Consider the following 17,382-nt stretch of genomic DNA (forward strand, 5'->3'; position numbering starts at 1 on the left):
TTAGCTGCAATCTCTATTATTTTCATAACAGTTCACGCCCCCATAGTGGTTCTACATTGTTTTGTTAATTGTTAGCTACATATCTAAACAATGAAAGCCTGTCAAACAGTAAACTGTGCATTCGCATCCAGTAGAAAGATTAGGTAAGTATCTAGAAAACTCACGAGGAACTCTGTGCCGCCTTCATACTATGTGTAACTGTGTAGGATTTATAGTAGTGACACATTTGCTTGTATACTTTCAATAAACCCATCTTTATTTACACGTTTGCATGATTTCAAAATCAGTGTGTTGTAGCGTTGATTTACATTGTCAGTTTTCATTTGAAACTTCATTTAATAAGATCTCTACAGTGGTCCAGTTGAATTATTTTTATAATCCATCATAGTTAAAACAGTTGTAATTTTCGTAATATTTGTCGTAGAATCATGCTTGAAGATGCAACGAACTCGTCCCATTGTCGCGATTTTTCTGGTGTACCTGGTGTTCGTGTATCATATCTGTAGGTTCTGTAACATAGTTTTTTAAAATATAATATTCATCTTTCATTTAGTCCATCTTGGCGGCTACTCAGTCGTCAAACATGCACGCTTCCACGTGACTAAAAATACCGCACTCAGTCCCTGGGCACCAGTTCACCTGTGTTCCTCGCCCTGTCAGATAGCAGCCGCGAACTGTCAGAGCTCTCACCAGAGCCTCTCTTTCTGCAAGCCAGCTTCTGGTAGCGTAGCGTTTCATGTTGACGATAAGCTCTTCACATATTGAGATAAACTAGGAGATTTGCAACTGATTGCGTGTTCGGAGAAGACGTAGCACCTTTCACCATTGATACCTGTTCGAATGATTGTCGGTCTGAAGGAGGAGATAACAATCTTTGTCACTACAATGATGTGTGGGCACACTTACGTGTACTTTAATGACGTTTGCGCGTAGGTCTTTCAACTTCCTTTTGTGGCTCCTTCAGCTCAGCAACGAATGGCGTAGTAGCCAGCAGGCCGTTGTGCTACTTTGTGGAGGAATGGATTTTCCTTTCCTCCAGCTACTCTGCACAATCTCAGTTTAATTTCGCATAACTTGGTAAGCAAATAACACTCGATAAACTGGACATTTCATGTACATAAGCCACTTTCTCAGAATTTCTGCATGTTGTCAGAGCGTTACATGCCGAAGCGATGTTTCCAAAGTGCTTTTTAACATATTGAAGTATCTGTAATGTAAGACCGTAACCACATACATAACTCGGTTTTAATAAATTGTGGAAACTAATACGTGCTAAATATCGGAGTAAATACTGCCACCAGTTGCAATCTACTGTTGGTCACCAATGAAACACTTTTGCTATGAGCGATATCTTTACTTCTGATTCTGCCTTAACGTCACATATTTTCGTAACCGTGATATCTTTCTAATTAAAACTCATGAACTCCAAGGCGTTTGTTACTTGAAAACACTGCCGTCTGACGCTATATAGATGACACTGCTTGTAGAGTCCGATTGCTGACGTAGGAAGTTTCTGTCTTCCAGCAATTCACTATAAAGTTTATCGAACACATAAGAGCGAAAAGAGAGAGAGAGAGAGAGAGAGAGAGAGTAGCAGTTTCAAAGCCTCAGGTGTTCTACATAGTGGAACGTACAGAACATTCATGCAATCGTATAAAACTGTTGTTTATCTCGCGCAAAACATTTGCTTGAATGTTGGTTATGTTGTCAACGCGTTGAGCCTTCATTGGATTTCTGCACTGTCGTCTTGTGGTTGTTTCGTACTGATAACACCAAATCTTGTCAGCTGTGATAACTTTTTCCAGAAAATAACTATCCTTGTTTTGCATTGCAGTCAAGTAGTGGCAACTGTCCACATGTCGTAGGTGTATGGGACGAACTTTGTGCGTACTTTTCTCGTCTTTAAAACATTGCGAAAAATGGCTTGTTGCTTCATTACTATTTCTGACGACAACGTTCACATTACAAGCGCACGTCTACTACTTAACACAGGACTAACTGGTCGAATGCACGTATGTTGTTTACAGTTACTACATCAAGCTGCGACTGCTGTTTCTGCACTGACGTCGTTTGTAGGCCAGGAATAAAATCAGTCTCTCAATTGTTTGGACAGATGGTGTATGACTGAGCTGAGCAGGGGCCCTAGACGTTGATTGCTTGCGATGCAGATTGTTAAGGTTTACAATTCTCCAAAACACGCTACTTTTCGATGTCGCACTCAATGATGGCTGCTGGTTACAGTACTGGAAGACTGTGGTGCTGATCAGGCACAGCTTGGAAACCTCTGACTAGGCAGATCCATGCACGGTCAAAGTCCCTGAGTCGATCGCCATTTGGCACAACCGTCGGAGCACGTAGTAGCTTATAAAACATTAAAAACGTGGAAAGCATTAGCCGACACGTTGCGCAGAAGTTTCCTAAGATTTATATATCGATTTCTTACGTGAGCTTTATTAATACAGGTAAATAGTAATGAAGAATAGTGGTGTTAAATATAGCAAACTGGAATCTCTCCTCTTCATGTACTAAGCAACAATATTGTCTTTCCAGAATGAGATTTTCACTCTGCAGCGGAGTGTGCGCTGATATGAAACTTCCTGGCAGATTAAAACTGTGTGCCCGACCGAGACTCGAACTCGGGACCTTTGCCTTTCGCGGGCAACTGCTCCACCAACTGAGCTACAGAAGCACGACTCACGCCCGGTACCCACAGCTTTACTTCTGCCAGTACCTCGTCTCCTACCTTCCAAACATTACAGAAGCTCTCCTGCGAACCTTGCAGAACTAGCACTCCTGAAAGAAAGGATATTGCATAGACATGGCTTAGCCACAGCCTGGGGGATGTTTCCAGAATGAGATTTTCACTCTGCAGCGGAGTGTGCGCTGATATGAAACTTCCTGGCAGATTAAAACTGTGTGCCCGACCGAGACTCGAACTCGGGACCTTTGCCTTTCGCGGGCAAATGCTCTACCAACTGAGCTACCGAAGCACGACTCACGACCGGTACTCACAGCTTTACTTCTGCCAGTACCTCGTCTCCTACCTTCCAAACTTTACAGAAGCTCTCCTGCGAACCTTGCAGAACTAGCACTCCTGAAAGAAAGGATATTGCGGAGACATGGCTTAGCCACAGCCTGGGGGATGTTTCCAGAATGAGATTTTCACTCTGCAGCGGAGTGTGCGCTGATATGAAACTTCCTGGCAGATTAAAACTGTGTGCCCGACCGAGACTCGAACTCGGGACCTTTGCCTTTCGCGGGCAACTGCTCTACCAACTGAGCTACCGAAGGTTCGCATGAGAGCTTCTGTAAAGTTTGGAAGGTAGGAGACGAGGTACTGGCAGAAGTAAAGCTGTGAGTGCCGGGCGTGAGTCGTGCTTCGGTAGCTCAGTTGGTAGAGCAGTTGCCCGCGAAAGGCAAAGGTCCCGAGTTCGAGTCTCGGTCGGGCACACAGTTTTAATCTGCCAGGAAGTTTCATATCAGCGCGCACTCCGCTGCAGAGTGAAAATCTCATTCTGGAAACATCCCCCAGGCTGTGGCTAAGCCATGTCTATGCAATATCCTTTCTTTCAGGAGTGCTAGTTCTGCAAGGTTCGCAGGAGAGCTTCTGTAAAGTTTGGAAGGTAGGAGACGAGGTACTGGCAGAAGTAAAGCTGTGAGTACCGGTCGTGAGTCGTGCTTCGGTAGCTCAGTTGGTAGAGCAGTTGCCCGCGAAAGGCAAAGGTCCCGAGTTCGAGTCTCGGTCGGGCACACAGTTTTAATCTGCCAGGAAGTTTCATATCAGCGCACACTCCGCTGCAGAGTGAAAATCTCATTCTGGAAACATCCCCCAGGCTGTGGCTAAGCCATGTCTATGCAATATCCTTTCTTTCAGGAGTGCTAGTTCTGCAAGGTTCGCAGGAGAGCTTCTGTAAAGTTTGGAAGGTAGGAGACGAGGTACTGGCAGAAGTAAAGCTGTGAGTACCGGTCGTGAGTCGTGCTTCGGTAGCTCAGTTGGTAGAGCAGTTGCCCGCGAAAGGCAAAGGTCCCGAGTTCGAGTCTCGGTCGGGCACACAGTTTTAATCTGCCAGGAAGTTTCATATCAGCGCACACTCCGCTGCAGAGTGAAAATCTCATTCTGGAAACATCCCCCAGGCTGTGGCTAAGCCATGTCTATGCAATATCCTTTCTTTCAGGAGTGCTAGTTCTGCAAGGTTCGCAGGAGAGCTTCTGTAAAGTTTGGAAGGTAGGAGACGAGGTACTGGCAGAAGTAAAGCTGTGAGTGCCGGGCGTGAGTCGTGCTTCGGTAGCTCAGTTGGTAGAGCAGTTGCCCGCGAAAGGCAAAGGTCCCGAGTTCGATTCTCGGTCGGGCACACAGTTTTAATCTGCCAGGAAGTTTCATATCAGCGCACACTCCGCTGCAGAGTGAAAATCTCATTCTGGAAACATCCCCCAGGCTGTGGCTAAGCCATGTCTATGCAATATCCTTTCTTTCAGGAGTGCTAGTTCTGCAAGGTTCGCAGGAGAGCTTCTGTAAAGTTTGGAAGGTAGGAGACGAGGTACTGGCAGAAGTAAAGCTGTGAGTGCCGGGCGTGAGTCGTGCTTCGGTAGCTCAGTTGGTAGAGCAGTTGCCCGCGAAAGGCAAAGGTCCCGAGTTCGAGTCTCGGTCGGGCACACAGTTTTAATCTGCCAGGAAGTTTCATATCAGCGCACACTCCGCTGCAGAGTGAAAATCTCATTCTGGAAACATCCCCCAGGCTGTGGCTAAGCCATGTCTCCGCAATATCCTTTCTTTCAGGAGTGCTAGTTCTGCAAGGTTCGCAGGAGAGCTTCTGTAAAGTTTGGAAGGTAGGAGACGAGGTACTGGCAGAAGTAAAGCTGTGAGTGCCGGGCGTGAGTCGTGCTTCGGTAGCTCAGTTGGTAGAGCATTTGCCCGCGAAAGGCAAAGGTCCCGAGTTCGAGTCTCGGTCGGGCACACAGTTTTAATCTGCCAGGAAGTTTCATATCAGCGCACACTCCGCTGCAGAGTGAAAATCTCATTCTGGAAACATCCCCCAGGCTGTGGCTAAGCCATGTCTATGCAATATCCTTTCTTTCAGGAGTGCTAGTTCTGCAAGGTTCGCAGGAGAGCTTCTGTAAAGTTTGGAAGGTAGGAGACGAGGTACTGGCAGAAGTAAAGCTGTGAGTACCGGGCGTGAGTCGTGCTTCGGTAGCTCAGTTGGTAGAGCACTTGCCCGCGAAAGGCAAAGGTCCCGAGTTCGAGTCTCGGTCGGGCACACAGTTTTAATCTGCCAGGAAGTTTCATATCAGCGCACACTCCGCTTCAGAGTGAAAATCTCATTCTGGAAACATCCCCCAGGCTGTGGCTAAGCCATGTCTATGCAATATCCTTTCTTTCAGGAGTGCTAGTTCTGCAAGGTTCGCAGGAGAGCTTCTGTAAAGTTTGGAAGGTAGGAGACGAGGTACTGGCAGAAGTAAAGCTGTGAGTACCGGTCGTGAGTCGTGCTTCGGTAGCTCAGTTGGTAGAGCAGTTGCCCGCGAAAGGCAAAGGTCCCGAGTTCGAGTCTCGGTCGGGCACACAGTTTTAATCTGCCAGGAAGTTTCATATCAGCGCACACTCCGCTGCAGAGTGAAAATCTCATTCTGGAAACATCCCCCAGGCTGTGGCTAAGCCATGTCTCCGCAATATCCTTTCTTTCAGGAGTGCTAGTTCTGCAAGGTTCGCAGGAGAGCTTCTGTAAAGTTTGGAAGGTAGGAGACGAGGTACTGGCAGAAGTAAAGCTGTGAGTACCGGTCGTGAGTCGTGCTTCGGTAGCTCAGTTGGTAGAGCAGTTGCCCGCGAAAGGCAAAGGTCCCGAGTTCGAGTCTCGGTCGGGCACACAGTTTTAATCTGCCAGGAAGTTTCATATCAGCGCACACTCCGCTGCAGAGTGAAAATCTCATTCTGGAAACATCCCCCAGGCTGTGGCTAAGCCATGTCTATGCAATATCCTTTCTTTCAGGAGTGCTAGTTCTGCAAGGTTCGCAGGAGAGCTTCTGTAAAGTTTGGAAGGTAGGAGACGAGGTACTGGCAGAAGTAAAGCTGTGAGTACCGGGCGTGAGTCGTGCTTCGGTAGCTCAGTTGGTAGAGCAGTTGCCCGCGAAAGGCAAAGGTCCCGAGTTCGAGTCTCGGTCGGGCACACAGTTTTAATCTGCCAGGAAGTTTCATATCAGCGCACACTCCGCTGCAGAGTGAAAATCTCATTCTGGAAACATCCCCCAGGCTGTGGCTAAGCCATGTCTCCGCAATATCCTTTCTTTCAGGAGTGCTAGTTCTGCAAGGTTCGCAGGAGAGCTTCTGTAAAGTTTGGAAGGTAGGAGACGAGGTACTGGCAGAAGTAAAGCTGTGACGACGCGGCGTGAGTCATGCTTGGGTAGCTCAGTTGGTAGAGCATTTGCCCGCGAAAGGCAAAGGTCCCGAGTTCGAGTCTCGGTCGGGCACACAGTTTTAATCTGCCAGGAAGTTTCATATCAGCGCACACTCCGCTGCAGAGTGAAAATCTCATTCTGGAAACATCCCCCAGGCTGTGGCTAAGCCATGTCTCCGCAATATCCTTTCTTTCAGGAGTGCTAGTTCTGCAAGGTTCGCAGGAGAGCTTCTGTAAAGTTTGGAAGGTAGGAGACGAGGTACTGGCAGAAGTAAAGCTGTGAGTACCGGTCGTGAGTCGTGCTTCGGTAGCTCAGTTGGTAGAGCAGTTGCCCGCGAAAGGCAAAGGTCCCGAGTTCGAGTCTCGGTCGGGCACACAGTTTTAATCTGCCAGGAAGTTTCATATCAGCGCACACTCCGCTGCAGAGTGAAAATCTCATTCTGGAAACATCCCCCAGGCTGTGGCTAAGCCATGTCTATGCAATATCCTTTCTTTCAGGAGTGCTAGTTCTGCAAGGTTCGCAGGAGAGCTTCTGTAAAGTTTGGAAGGTAGGAGACGAGGTACTGGCAGAAGTAAAGCTGTGAGTACCGGTCGTGAGTCGTGCTTCGGTAGCTCAGTTGGTAGAGCAGTTGCCCGCGAAAGGCAAAGGTCCCGAGTTCGAGTCTCGGTCGGGCACACAGTTTTAATCTGCCAGGAAGTTTCATATCAGCGCACACTCCGCTGCAGAGTGAAAATCTCATTCTGGAAACATCCCCCAGGCTGTGGCTAAGCCATGTCTATGCAATATCCTTTCTTTCAGGAGTGCTAGTTCTGCAAGGTTCGCAGGAGAGCTTCTGTAAAGTTTGGAAGGTAGGAGACGAGGTACTGGCAGAAGTAAAGCTGTGAGTACCGGGCGTGAGTCGTGCTTCGGTAGCTCAGTTGGTAGAGCAGTTGCCTGCGATAGGCAAAGGTCCCGAGTTCGAGTCTCGGTCGGGCACACAGTTTTAATCTGCCAGGAAGTTTCATATCAGCGCACACTCCGCTGCAGAGTGAAAATCTCATTCTGGAAACATCCCCCAGGCTGTGGCTAAGCCATGTCTATGCAATATCCTTTCTTTCAGGAGTGCTAGTTCTGCAAGGTTCGCAGGAGAGCTTCTGTAAAGTTTGGAAGGTAGGAGACGAGGTACTGGCAGAAGTAAAGCTGTGAGTACCGGTCGTGAGTCGTGCTTCGGTAGCTCAGTTGGTAGAGCAGTTGCCCGCGATAGGCAAAGGTCCCGAGTTCGAGTCTCGGTCGGGCACACAGTTTTAATCTGCCAGGAAGTTTCATATCAGCGCACACTCCGCTGCAGAGTGAAAATCTCATTCTGGAAACATCCCCCAGGCTGTGGCTAAGCCATGTCTATGCAATATCCTTTCTTTCAGGAGTGCTAGTTCTGCAAGGTTCGCAGGAGAGCTTCTGTAATGTTTGGAAGGTAGGAGACGAGGTACTGGCAGAAGTAAAGCTGTGACGACGCGGCGTGAGTCATGCTTGGGTAGCTCAGTTGGTAGAGCATTTGCCCGCGAAAGGCAAAGGTCCCGAGTTCGAGTCTCGGTCGGGCACACAGTTTTAATCTGCCAGGAAGTTTCATATCAGCGCACACTCCGCTGCAGAGTGAAAATCTCATTCTGGAAACATCCCCCAGGCTGTGGCTAAGCCATGTCTATGCAATATCCTTTCTTTCAGGAGTGCTAGTTCTGCAAGGTTCGCAGGAGAGCTTCTGTAAAGTTTGGAAGGTAGGAGACGAGGTACTGGCAGAAGTAAAGCTGTGAGTACCGGTCGTGAGTCGTGCTTCGGTAGCTCAGTTGGTAGAGCATTTGCCCGCTAAAGGCAAAGGTCCCGAGTTCGAGTCTCGGTCGGGCACACAGTTTTAATCTGCCAGGAAGTTTCATATCAGCGCACACTCCGCTGCAGAGTGAAAATCTCATTCTGGAAACATCCCCCAGGCTGTGGCTAAGCCATGTCTATGCAATATCCTTTCTTTCAGGAGTGCTAGTTCTGCAAGGTTCGCAGGAGAGCTTCTGTAATGTTTGGAAGGTAGGAGACGATGTACTGGCAGAAGTAAAGCTGTGACGACGCGGCGTGAGTCATGCTTGGGTAGCTGAGTTGGTAGAGCATTTGCCCGCGAAAGGCAAAGGTCCCGAGTTCGAGTCTCGGTCGGGCACACAGTTTTAATCTGCCAGGAAGTTTCATATCAGCGCACACTCCGCTGCAGAGTGAAAATCTCATTCTGGAAACATCCCCCAGGCTGTGGCTAAGCCATGTCTATGCAATATCCTTTCTTTCAGGAGTGCTAGTTCTGCAAGGTTCGCAGGAGAGCTTCTGTAAAGTTTGGAAGGTAGGAGACGAGGTACTGGCAGAAGTAAAGCTGTGAGTACCGGGCGTGAGTCGTGCTTCGGTAGCTCAGTTGGTAGAGCAGTTGCCTGCGAAAGGCAAAGGTCCCGAGTTCGAGTCTCGGTCGGGCACACAGTTTTAATCTGCCAGGAAGTTTCATATCAGCGCACACTCCGCTGCAGAGTGAAAATCTCATTCTGGAAACATCCCCCAGGCTGTGGCTAAGCCATGTCTATGCAATATCCTTTCTTTCAGGAGTGCTAGTTCTGCAAGGTTCGCAGGAGAGCTTCTGTAAAGTTTGGAAGGTAGGAGACGAGGTACTGGCAGAAGTGAAGCTGTGAGTACCGGGCGTGAGTCGTGCTTCGGTAGCTCAGTTGGTAGAGCAGTTGCCTGCGAAAGGCAAAGGTCCCGAGTTCGAGTCTCGGTCGGGCACACAGTTTTAATCTGCCAGGAAGTTTCATATCAGCGCACACTCCGCTGCAGAGTGAAAATCTCATTCTGGAAACATCCCCCAGGCTGTGGCTAAGCCATGTCTATGCAATATCCTTTCTTTCAGGAGTGCTAGTTCTGCAAGGTTCGCAGGAGAGCTTCTGTAAAGTTTGGAAGGTAGGAGACGAGGTACTGGCAGAAGTAAAGCTGTGAGTACCGGTCGTGACTCGTGCTTCGGTAGCTCAGTTGGTAGAGCAGTTGCCCGCGATAGGCAAAGGTCCCGAGTTCGAGTCTCGGTCGGGCACACAGTTTTAATCTGCCAGGAAGTTTCATATCAGCGCACACTCCGCTGCAGAGTGAAAATCTCATTCTGGAAACATCCCCCAGGCTGTGGCTAAGCCATGTCTATGCAATATCCTTTCTTTCAGGAGTGCTAGTTCTGCAAGGTTCGCAGGAGAGCTTCTGTAATGTTTGGAAGGTAGGAGACGAGGTACTGGCAGAAGTAAAGCTGTGACGACGCGGCGTGAGTCATGCTTGGGTAGCTCAGTTGGTAGAGCATTTGCCCGCGAAAGGCAAAGGTCCCGAGTTCGAGTCTCGGTCGGGCACACAGTTTTAATCTGCCAGGAAGTTTCATATCAGCGCACACTCCGCTGCAGAGTGAAAATCTCATTCTGGAAACATCCCCCAGGCTGTGGCTAAGCCATGTCTCCGCAATATCCTTTCTTTCAGGAGTGCTAGTTCTGCAAGGTTCGCAGGAGAGCTTCTGTAATGTTTGGAAGGTAGGAGACGAGGTACTGGCAGAAGTAAAGCTGTGACGACGCGGCGTGAGTCATGCTTGGGTAGCTCAGTTGGTAGAGCATTTGCCCGCGAAAGGCAAAGGTCCCGAGTTCGAGTCTCGGTCGGGCACACAGTTTTAATCTGCCAGGAAGTTTCATATCAGCGCACACTCCGCTGCAGAGTGAAAATCTCATTCTGGAAACATCCCCCAGGCTGTGGCTAAGCCATGTCTATGCAATATCCTTTCTTTCCGGAGTGCTAGTTCTGCAAGGTTCGCAGGAGAGCTTCTGTAAAGTTTGGAAGGTAGGAGACGAGGTACTGGCAGAAGTAAAGCTGTGAGTACCGGGCGTGAGTCGTGCTTCGGTAGCTCAGTTGGTAGAGCAGTTGCCCGCGAAAGGCAAAGGTCCCGAGTTCGAGTCTCGGTCGGGCACACAGTTTTAATCTGCCAGGAAGTTTCATATCAGCGCACACTCCGCTGCAGAGTGAAAATCTCATTCTGGAAACATCCCCCAGGCTGTGGCTAAGCCATGTCTATGCAATATCCTTTCTTTCAGGAGTGCTAGTTCTGCAAGGTTCGCAGGAGAGCTTCTGTAAAGTTTGGAAGGTAGGAGACGAGGTACTGGCAGAAGTAAAGCTGTGAGTACCGGTCGTGAGTCGTGCTTCGGTAGCTCAGATGGTAGAGCAGTTGCCCGCGATAGGCAAAGGTCCCGAGTTCGAGTCTCGGTCGGGCACACAGTTTTAATCTGCCAGGAAGTTTCATATCAGCGCACACTCCGCTGCAGAGTGAAAATCTCATTCTGGAAACATCCCCCAGGCTGTGGCTAAGCCATGTCTATGCAATATCCTTTCTTTCAGGAGTGCTAGTTCTGCAAGGTTCGCAGGAGAGCTTCTGTAAAGTTTGGAAGGTAGGAGACGAGGTACTGGCAGAAGTAAAGCTGTGAGTACCGGTCGTGAGTCGTGCTTCGGTAGCTCAGTTGGTAGAGCAGTTGCCCGCGATAGGCAAAGGTCCCGAGTTCGAGTCTCGGTCGGGCACACAGTTTTAATCTGCCAGGAAGTTTCATATCAGCGCACACTCCGCTGCAGAGTGAAAATCTCATTCTGGAAACATCCCCCAGGCTGTGGCTAAGCCATGTCTATGCAATATCCTCTCTTTCAGGAGTGCTAGTTCTGCAAGGTTCGCAGGAGAGCTTCTGTAATGTTTGGAAGGTAGGAGACGAGGTACTGGCAGAAGTAAAGCTGTGAGTGCCGGGCGTGAGTCGTGCTTCGGTAGCTCAGTTGGTAGAGCAGTTGCCCGCGAAAGGCAAAGGTCCCGAGTTCGATTCTCGGTCGGGCACACAGTTTTAATCTGCCAGGAAGTTTCATATCAGCGCACACTCCGCTGCAGAGTGAAAATCTCATTCTGGAAACATCCCCCAGGCTGTGGCTAAGCCATGTCTATGCAATATCCTTTCTTTCAGGAGTGCTAGTTCTGCAAGGTTCGCAGGAGAGCTTCTGTAAAGTTTGGAAGGTAGGAGACGAGGTACTGGCAGAAGTAAAGCTGTGAGTGCCGGGCGTGAGTCGTGCTTCGGTAGCTCAGTTGGTAGAGCAGTTGCCCGCGAAAGGCAAAGGTCCCGAGTTCGAGTCTCGGTCGGGCACACAGTTTTAATCTGCCAGGAAGTTTCATATCAGCGCACACTCCGCTGCAGAGTGAAAATCTCATTCTGGAAACATCCCCCAGGCTGTGGCTAAGCCATGTCTATGCAATATCCTTTCTTTCAGGAGTGCTAGTTCTGCAAGGTTCGCAGGAGAGCTTCTGTAAAGTTTGGAAGGTAGGAGACGAGGTACTGGCAGAAGTAAAGCTGTGAGTACCGGTCGTGAGTCGTGCTTCGGTAGCTCAGTTGGTAGAGCAGTTGCCCGCGATAGGCAAAGGTCCCGAGTTCGAGTCTCGGTCGGGCACACAGTTTTAATCTGCCAGGAAGTTTCATATCAGCGCACACTCCGCTGCAGAGTGAAAATCTCATTCTGGAAACATCCCCCAGGCTGTGGCTAAGCCATGTCTATGCAATATCCTTTCTTTCAGGAGTGCTAGTTCTGCAAGGTTCGCAGGAGAGCTTCTGTAAAGTTTGGAATGTAGGAGACGAGGTACTGGCAGAAGTAAAGCTGTGAGTACCGGTCGTGAGTCGTGCTTCGGTAGCTCAGTTGGTAGAGCAGTTGCCCGCGATAGGCAAAGGTCCCGAGTTCGAGTCTCGGTCGGGCACACAGTTTTAATCTGCCAGGAAGTTTCATATCAGCGCACACTCCGCTGCAGAGTGAAAATCTCATTCTGGAAACATCCCCCAGGCTGTGGCTAAGCCATGTCTATGCAATATCCTTTCTTTCAGGAGTGCTAGTTCTGCAAGGTTCGCAGGAGAGCTTCTGTAATGTTTGGAAAGTAGGAGACGAGGTACTGGCAGAAGTAAAGCTGTGACGACGCGGCGTGAGTCATGCTTGGGTAGCTCAGTTGGTAGAGCATTTGCCCGCGAAAGGCAAAGGTCCCGAGTTCGAGTCTCGGTCGGGCACACAGTTTTAATCTGCCAGGAAGTTTCATATCAGCGCACACTCCGCTGCAGAGTGAAAATCTCATTCTGGAAACATCCCCCAGGCTGTGGCTAAGCCATGTCTCCGCAATATCCTTTCTTTCAGGAGTGCTAGTTCTGCAAGGTTCGCAGGAGAGCTTCTGTAATGTTTGGAAGGTAGGAGACGAGGTACTGGCAGAAGTAAAGCTGTGAGTACCGGGCGTGAGTCGTGCTTCGGTAGCTCAGTTGGTAGAGCATTTGCCCGCGAAAGGCAAAGGTCCCGAGTTCGAGTCTCGGTCGGGCACACAGTTTTAATCTGCCAGGAAGTTTCATATCAGCGCACACTCCGCTGCAGAGTGAAAATCTCATTCTGGAAACATCCCCCAGGCTGTGGCTAAGCCATGTCTCCGCAATATCCTTTCTTTCAGGAGTGCTAGTTCTGCAAGGTTCGCAGGAGAGCTTCTGTAAAGTTTGGAAGGTAGGAGACGAGGTACTGGCAGAAGTAAAGCTGTGAGTACCGGGCGTGAGTCGTGCTTCGGTAGCTCAGTTGGTAGAGCATTTGCCCGCGAAAGGCAAAGGTCCCGAGTTCGAGTCTCGGTCGGGCATACAGTTTTAATCTGCCAGGAAGTTTCATATCAGCGCACACTCCGCTGCAGAGTGAAAATCTCATTCTGGAAACATCCCCCAGGCTGTGGCTAAGCCATGTCTATGCAATATCCTTTCTTTCAGGAGTGCTAGTTCTGCAAGGTTCGCAGGAGAGCTTCTGTAATGTTTGGAAGGTAGGAGACGAGGTACTGGCAGAAGTAAAGCTGTGACGACGCGGCGTGAGTCATGCTTGGGTAGCTCAGTTGGTAGAGCATTTGCCCGCGAAAGGCAAAGGTCCCGAGTTCGAGTCTCGGTCGGGCACACAGTTTTAATCTGCCAGGAAGTTTCATATCAGCGCACACTCCGCTGCAGAGTGAAAATCTCATTCTGGAAACATCCCCCAGGCTGTGGCTAAGCCATGTCTATGCAATATCCTTTCTTTCAGGAGTGCTAGTTCTGCAAGGTTCGCAGGAGAGCTTCTGTAAAGTTTGGAAGGTAGGAGACGAGGTACTGGCAGAAGTAAAGCTGTGACGACGCGGCGTGAGTCATGCTTGGGTAGCTGAGTTGGTAGAGCATTTGCCCGCGAAAGGCAAAGGTCCCGAGTTCGAGTCTCGGTCGGGCACACAGTTTTAATCTGCCAGGAAGTTTCATATCAGCGCACACTCCGCTGCAGAGTGAAAATCTCATTCTGGAAACATCCCCCAGGCTGTGGCTAAGCTATGTCTCCGCAATATCCTTTCTTTCAGGAGTGCTAGTTCTGCAAGGTTCGCAGGAGAGCTTCTGTAATGTTTGGAAGGTAGGAGACGAGGTACTGGCAGAAGTAAAGCTGTGAGTACCGGGCGTGAGTCATGCTTGGGTAGCTCAGTTGGTAGAGCATTTGCCCGCGAAAGGCAAAGGTCCCGAGTTCGAGTCTCGGTCGGGCACACAGTTTTAATCTGCCAGGAAGTTTCATATCAGCGCACACTCCGCTGCAGAGTGAAAATCTCATTCTGGAAACATCCCCCAGGCTGTGGCTAAGCCATGTCTCCGCAATATCCTTTCTTTCAGGAGTGCTAGTTCTGCAAGGTTCGCAGGAGAGCTTCTGTAATGTTTGGAAGGTAGGAGACGAGGTACTGGCAGAAGTAAAGCTGTGAGTACCGGGCGTGAGTCATGCTTGGGTAGCTCAGTTGGTAGAGCATTTGCCCGCGAAAGGCAAAGGTCCCGAGTTCGAGTCTCGGTCGGGCACACAGTTTTAATCTGCCAGGAAGTTTCATATCAGCGCACACTCCGCTGCAGAGTGAAAATCTCATTCTGGAAACATCCCCCAGGCTGTGGCTAAGCCATGTCTATGCAATATCCTTTCTTTCAGGAGTGCTAGTTCTGCAAGGTTCGCAGGAGAGCTTCTGTAAAGTTTGGAAGGTAGGAGACGAGGTACTGGCAGAAGTAAAGCTGTGAGTACCGGGCGTGAGTCGTGCTTCGGTAGCTCAGTTGGTAGAGCATTTGCCCGCGAAAGGCAAAGGTCCCGAGTTCGAGTCTCGGTCGGGCACACAGTTTTAATCTGCCAGGAAGTTTCATATCAGCGCACACTCCGCTGCAGAGTGAAAATCTCATTCTGGAAACATCCCCCAGGCTGTGGCTAAGCCATGTCTCCGCAATATCCTTTCTTTCAGGAGTGCTAGTTCTGCAAGGTTCGCAGGAGAGCTTCTGTAAAGTTTGGAAGGTAGGAGACGAGGTACTGGCAGAAGTAAAGCTGTGAGTACCGGGCGTGAGTCGTGCTTCGGTAGCTCAGTTGGTAGAGCATTTGCCCGCGAAAGGCAAAGGTCCCGAGTTCGAGTCTCGGTCGGGCACACAGTTTTAATCTGCCAGGAAGTTTCATATCAGCGCACACTCCGCTGCAGAGTGAAAATCTCATTCTGGAAACATCCCCCAGGCTGTGGCTAAGCCATGTCTATGCAATATCCTTTCTTTCAGGAGTGCTAGTTCTGCAAGGTTCGCAGGAGAGCTTCTGTAATGTTTGGAAGGTAGGAGACGAGGTACTGGCAGAAGTAAAGCTGTGACGACGCGGCATGAGTCATGCTTGGGTAGCTCAGTTGGTAGAGCATTTGCCCGCGAAAGGCAAAGGTCCCGAGTTCGAGTCTCGGTCGGGCACACAGTTTTAATCTGCCAGGAAGTTTCATATCAGCGCACACTCCGCTGCAGAGTGAAAATCTCATTCTGGAAACATCCCCCAGGCTGTGGCTAAGCCATGTCTATGCAATATCCTTTCTTTCAGGAGTGCTAGTTCTGCAAGGTTCGCAGGAGAGCTTCTGTAAAGTTTGGAAGGTAGGAGACGAGGTACTGGCAGAAGTAAAGCTGTGAGTACCGGGCGTGAGTCGTGCTTCGGTAGCTCAGTTGGTAGAGCATTTGCCCGCGAAAGGCAAAGGTCCCGAGTTCGAGTCTCGGTCGGGCACACAGTTTTAATCTGCCAGGAAGTTTCATATCAGCGCACACTCCGCTGCAGAGTGAAAATCTCATTCTGGAAACATCCCCCAGGCTGTGGCTAAGCCATGTCTCCGCAATATCCTTTCTTTCAGGAGTGCTAGTTCTGCAAGGTTCGCAGGAGAGCTTCTGTAAAGTTTGGAAGGTAGGAGACGAGGTACTGGCAGAAGTAAAGCTGTGAGTACCGGGCGTGAGTCGTGCTTCGGTAGCTCAGTTGGTAGAGCATTTGCCCGCGAAAGGCAAAGGTCCCGAGTTCGAGTCTCGGTCGGGCACACAGTTTTAATCTGCCAGGAAGTTTCATATCAGCGCACACTCCGCTGCAGAGTGAAAATCTCATTCTGGAAACATCCCCCAGGCTGTGGCTAAGCCATGTCTATGCAATATCCTTTCTTTCAGGAGTGCTAGTTCTGCAAGGTTCGCAGGAGAGCTTCTGTAAAGTTTGGAAGGTAGGAGACGAGGTACTGGCAGAAGTAAAGCTGTGAGTACCGGGCGTGAGTCGTGCTTCGGTAGCTCAGTTGGTAGAGCATTTGCCCGCGAAAGGCAAAGGTCCCGAGTTCGAGTCTCGGTCGGGCACACAGTTTTAATCTGCCAGGAAGTTTCATATCAGCGCACACTCCGCTGCAGAGTGAAAATCTCATTCTGGAAACATCCCCCAGGCTGTGGCTAAGCCATGTCTCCGCAATATCCTTTCTTTCAGGAGTGCTAGTTCTGCAAGGTTCGCAGGAGAGCTTCTGTAAAGTTTGGAAGGTAGGAGACGAGGTACTGGCAGAAGTAAAGCTGTGAGTACCGGGCGTGAGTCGTGCTTCGGTAGCTCAGTTGGTAGAGCAGTTGCCCGCGAAAGGCAAAGGTCCCGAGTTCGAGTCTCGGTCGGGCACACAGTTATAATCTGCCAGGAAGTTTCATATCAGCGCACACTCCGCTGCAGAGTGAAAATCTCATTCTGGAAACATCCCCCAGGCTGTGGCTAAGCCATGTCTATGCAATATCCTTTCTTTCAGGAGTGCTAGTTCTGCAAGGTTCGCAGGAGAGCTTCTGTAAAGTTTGGAAGGTAGGAGACGAGGTACTGGCAGAAGTAAAGCTGTGACGACGCGGCGTGAGTCATGCTTGGGTAGCTCAGTTGGTAGAGCATTTGCCCGCGAAAGGCAAAGGTCCCGAGTTCGAGTCTCGGTCGGGCACACAGTTTTAATCTGCCAGGAAGTTTCATATCAGCGCACACTCCGCTGCAGAGTGAAAATCTCATTCTGGAAACATCCCCCAGGCTGTGGCTAAGCCATGTCTCCGCAATATCCTTTCTTTCAGGAGTGCTAGTTCTGCAAGGTTCGCAGGAGAGCTTCTGTAATGTTTGGAAGGTAGGAGACGAGGTACTGGCAGAAGTAAAGCTGTGAGTACCGGGCGTGAGTCATGCTTGGGTAGCTCAGTTGGTAGAGCATTTGCCCGCGAAAGGCAAAGGTCCCGAGTTCGAGTCTCGGTCGGGCACACAGTTTTAATCTGCCAGGAAGTTTCATATCAGCGCACACTCCGCTGCAGAGTGAAAATCTCATTCTGGAAACATCCCCCAGGCTGTGGCTAAGCCATGTCTCCGCAATATCCTTTCTTTCAGGAGTGCTAGTTCTGCAAGGTTCGCAGGAGAGCTTCTGTAATGTTTGGAAGGTAGGAGACGAGGTACTGGCAGAAGTAAAGCTGTGAGTACCGGGCGTGAGTCATGCTTGGGTAGCTCAGTTGGTAGAGCATTTGCCCGCGAAAGGCAAAGGTCCCGAGTTCGAGTCTCGGTCGGGCACACAGTTTTAATCTGCCAGGAAGTTTCATATCAGCGCACACTCCGCTGCAGAGTGAAAATCTCATTCTGGAAACATCCCCCAGGCTG

General features: G+C 49.8%; 1 protein-coding gene and 15 non-coding genes across 17 annotated transcripts in view; 15 read left to right on the plus strand and 1 right to left on the minus strand.

Annotated features, from left to right (window-relative positions):
- The window catches only part of LOC126235658 (cytochrome P450 9e2-like), a 233,938-nt gene that overhangs the window by 93,660 nt on the left and 122,896 nt on the right, over positions 1-17,382 (minus strand). The window lies entirely within an intron of this gene.
- Trnas-cga (transfer RNA serine (anticodon CGA)) lies at positions 3,376-3,450 on the plus strand. The gene has a single exon. It is a non-coding gene; the product is annotated as a tRNA-Ser (tRNA).
- On the plus strand, positions 3,677-3,751 carry Trnas-cga (transfer RNA serine (anticodon CGA)). Its single transcript has one exon. It is a non-coding gene; the product is annotated as a tRNA-Ser (tRNA).
- Positions 3,978-4,052, plus strand: Trnas-cga (transfer RNA serine (anticodon CGA)). The gene has a single exon. It is a non-coding gene; the product is annotated as a tRNA-Ser (tRNA).
- Trnas-cga (transfer RNA serine (anticodon CGA)) lies at positions 4,279-4,353 on the plus strand. Its single transcript has one exon. It is a non-coding gene; the product is annotated as a tRNA-Ser (tRNA).
- Positions 4,580-4,654, plus strand: Trnas-cga (transfer RNA serine (anticodon CGA)). The gene has a single exon. It is a non-coding gene; the product is annotated as a tRNA-Ser (tRNA).
- Positions 5,483-5,557, plus strand: Trnas-cga (transfer RNA serine (anticodon CGA)). The gene has a single exon. It is a non-coding gene; the product is annotated as a tRNA-Ser (tRNA).
- Trnas-cga (transfer RNA serine (anticodon CGA)) lies at positions 5,784-5,858 on the plus strand. Its single transcript has one exon. It is a non-coding gene; the product is annotated as a tRNA-Ser (tRNA).
- Positions 6,085-6,159, plus strand: Trnas-cga (transfer RNA serine (anticodon CGA)). Its single transcript has one exon. It is a non-coding gene; the product is annotated as a tRNA-Ser (tRNA).
- On the plus strand, positions 6,687-6,761 carry Trnas-cga (transfer RNA serine (anticodon CGA)). Its single transcript has one exon. It is a non-coding gene; the product is annotated as a tRNA-Ser (tRNA).
- Trnas-cga (transfer RNA serine (anticodon CGA)) lies at positions 6,988-7,062 on the plus strand. The gene has a single exon. It is a non-coding gene; the product is annotated as a tRNA-Ser (tRNA).
- Positions 10,299-10,373, plus strand: Trnas-cga (transfer RNA serine (anticodon CGA)). The gene has a single exon. It is a non-coding gene; the product is annotated as a tRNA-Ser (tRNA).
- Positions 11,202-11,276, plus strand: Trnas-cga (transfer RNA serine (anticodon CGA)). The gene has a single exon. It is a non-coding gene; the product is annotated as a tRNA-Ser (tRNA).
- Trnas-cga (transfer RNA serine (anticodon CGA)) lies at positions 11,503-11,577 on the plus strand. The gene has a single exon. It is a non-coding gene; the product is annotated as a tRNA-Ser (tRNA).
- Trnas-cga (transfer RNA serine (anticodon CGA)) lies at positions 13,008-13,082 on the plus strand. Its single transcript has one exon. It is a non-coding gene; the product is annotated as a tRNA-Ser (tRNA).
- Trnas-cga (transfer RNA serine (anticodon CGA)) lies at positions 16,319-16,393 on the plus strand. Its single transcript has one exon. It is a non-coding gene; the product is annotated as a tRNA-Ser (tRNA).

The sequence above is a fragment of the Schistocerca nitens genome, chromosome 2 (genome assembly GCF_023898315.1).
Source record: "Schistocerca nitens isolate TAMUIC-IGC-003100 chromosome 2, iqSchNite1.1, whole genome shotgun sequence".
Lineage (NCBI taxonomy): Eukaryota > Metazoa > Arthropoda > Insecta > Orthoptera > Acrididae > Schistocerca > Schistocerca nitens.